Below are 3,432 nucleotides of genomic sequence, written 5' to 3'. Positions count from 1 at the left end.
TTTTAATAAAATTAGGTGTAATGTAGTCATTTTAATAAAAATAAAAGGATAGATTAATAATTTAAAATCAAATTAAATACAAAATAATTATCTTTAAAATACCATCTTATTATCAATTTATAAATTAGTTTTAAATAATTACTCTAATTCAAGAATTAGAGATAGTAAAAATTAATTTCTTTTAAAATCATAAAATAAAGTTCAAAATCTAATTATTCAAGTTGAAGCATATAAAATCTTTATTATTATTCAATTACTAAAGCTTTAAATCATAAATAAAAAAATACTCCATTAATATAAAAATCTCTGAAAATATAATCTTAATAAATATAATAAATTATAAATATCTTATTAATTAATTTTCAAAAATTTGAGTCTTACAATTCATTACTTGATTCATTAATAATTAAGCTTAGTTATTACTTAAAGAAGTAAATATCAATTCAGCATTCAAAAGATTTAGAACTGCTGATAAAAAAATCTAAAAAATATTATTGACAAAATAAATAATTTATAATTTGAAAACATCAATCAACTAATGTTGAAAACCAACCTTCTTTGAATCGATAAGAGAAGAAAATATTGTCGTTATATTTTAATTTANAACTGCTGATAAAAAAATCTAAAAAATATTATTGACAAAATAACTTATAAATAATTTGAAAACATCAATCAACTAATGTTGAAAACCAACCTTCTTTGAATCGATAAGAGAAGAAAATATTGTCGTTATATTTTTTTTTTTAATTTACGCTGTTGATTTTTGTAATTTTATCAAAATTTTAATTAGGTTTTTATATTTTTTTTTAATTAGGTTTTTATACTGCTTTAATTTTGTAATTAAGTCCTTTCTAGTGTAAAAAATATTAGAGTTAACTGAATATTTCTTCACAAATTGATGATATTTATAATTAAAAATTAAACTTAATTAAATCTTTGATCGTATGTATTTTGATAAAAATATTATGTTAATTTTAACATTTTTAACATAAAAATGAGGGCAAAAAATCATAATAAGCCAACATCACTTCAAATTTACGTATATGAGCCAAAAGAAAAATTGATTCAGCAATAAGCCAAACGGTATTTTAATGTAATTCGAACCAGGCTAGTTCGAACTCCATTTAGGAATAAATCGAACCAGGCCAGTTCGAATTAAGAAGAAAGAGCTGTTGGTAAATCGAACCAGGCTAGTTCGAACTAGGATTTCATGTAATTCGAACCACCCTAGTTCGAATTATGGGTAACTTAGGGTCTTCATGTAATTCGAACCACCTTGGTTCGAATTACACTTAAACTGCGTTGTTAGTAATTCGAACCACCCTGGTTCGAATTACTAGTGATTGAGCTATATAAGGAGTTCGAATCAGCCTCATTCGAACCATTCTCATCTTCCCCTACCCCACGAAATCTCAGAGAAAACGACCCAGATTCTCTCCGACAAAGACCTGAACGGAATACTCTGCTGATGAGGGATGATCCGGCACGGTTATATCGCTTGGACGGAGTCGCCCATATCGCTGGGGTCATCAACGAGGAGGTTAGTACGGATATAACTTTGTTCTACCGGTACATGTGAGTTAGTGGTTTTGCATGCGGGTTAGATGGTGGTTTATGTTAGTGGTTTCTGTTAATGGTTTATGTTAGTGGTTTATGTTAGTGGTTTATGTTAGTGGTTTAGGTTAGTGGTTTTGCATGCGGGTTAGATGGTGGTTTAGTTGTTGGTTTATGTTAGTGGTTTATGTTAGTGGTTTCTGTTAGTGGTTTATGTTAGTGGTTTCTGTTAGTGGTTTATGTTAGTGGTTTATGTATGTGGTTTACGTTAACGGTTTATGTTAGTGGTTTATCTTAGTGGTTTATGTTAGCGGTTTAGTTGTGGTTGTTTAATGTTAGATCTTACATGTCAGTGGTTTATGCTGGTTTCTTATGTTAGTTGTTTATGCAAGTGGTACTCGTTCATGGAATTTTAAGCGCTTATATTTGGTACGATTTTTTGCTTTATCAATTATCGTGTTGATTATCTTTGTCACTGGTAATTAAGTTGGTCCTAATAATGCGGTTCATTTCTTCCACAGCCTCAGCGATGCATCAGGAGCATGCGGCGGCAGCAGGGCATGGTCCTCGATGACAGATACGTTCCGTACCTGCAGATGGCTGGTCTTTACCATCTTGCAAGGCTGAACGATAGATGGTTCCGGTTGGACGAGGCCCTTGTCAGTGCGTTTGTCGAGCGATGGCGTCCGGAGACGCACACGTTTCATATGCCGTTCGGAGAGTGCACGATCACACTCCCGAACGTGGCATACCAGCTGGGTTTGCCAGTGGACGGGCGTTACGTCAGCGGCTGCCTATCAGAGTTCCATATATACATCGAGGGTGGCCGTCCAACCTGGGTGTGGTTCGAGGAGTTGCTTGGAGTGGTACCTCCTCCTAGCCAGGTTCAGAAGTACGCGGTCAACTGCAGCTGGTTTCAGGAGACTTTTGGTGAGTGCCCGGAGGGAGCTGATGAGGATACTGTGCGTCGATATGCCCGTGCATACATCATGATGTTGTTGGGCACGCAGCTTTTTGCGGACAAGTCCGGCAACCGCGTTCACATCAGATGGCTTCCGTTTGTAGCTAGGCTGGAGGAGATGGGGACCTACAGCTGGGGTTCTGCAGCACTGGCATGGTTGTATCGGTGCATGTGCCGAGTGGCGAACAGAAATGTTATCAAGCTAGCGGGCCCACTTCAGCTACTTCAGTCATGGATTTTTTGGCGATTTCCTCGCTTTAGGCCTGCAGGATTTGAGACGTTCAGCTGGCCATTGGCCTCGAGGTACTGTACTAAGCTTTGTCTATTTCAATTCACTACACATAACCACATGTTCATTCATAATGTATTGGATACCCTAAGCACACATATAAGTAGCTGTAACACATGTGCATGATGCAGGTGGTCAGGTTACATCCCTTCCAGTAGCGAGAAGGGTCCTAGAGTTCAGATGTGGAGGCTCTGGATAGACCGGTTGCAGGATAGAGAGGTCAGTATGTTACTTAATAAGTTTTTTTATTTAACCACGATTTACGAGTTGGGATCACGAGTTGCCCTGACATTGTATAGTTCTGGTTGCAGTTTATCTGGATGCCGTACAGCAGCCTCGACGTACTTCAGGTCGTGCATCCTGAGGTTTTGGAGCCTCGGCATATGGTGCTGTGGCGGTCTGTTACATCGCTTATCTACTTTGCCGTCATAGAGTGGCATCAGATAGATAAGGTTCTTCCGCAGTTTGGAGGGGTGCAGCCCCGTCCACAGGCCGCCCTGAACATCGACTTTCTGATGTCGAAGGACGGCAGAGGCGGCGATCGATGGTTCCCGTCCCATTTGCAGAAGTGGCATCAATATTGGGACTCCTGTACGGAGAGCGTGCTGAGGTTCGATGTTGTTGCTGA

Source organism: Arachis ipaensis, chromosome B07, assembly GCF_000816755.2.
Source record: "Arachis ipaensis cultivar K30076 chromosome B07, Araip1.1, whole genome shotgun sequence".
Lineage (NCBI taxonomy): Eukaryota > Viridiplantae > Streptophyta > Magnoliopsida > Fabales > Fabaceae > Arachis > Arachis ipaensis.
The sequence above is the reverse complement of the archived record's forward strand: the minus strand, read 5'-3'. Positions refer to the sequence as shown.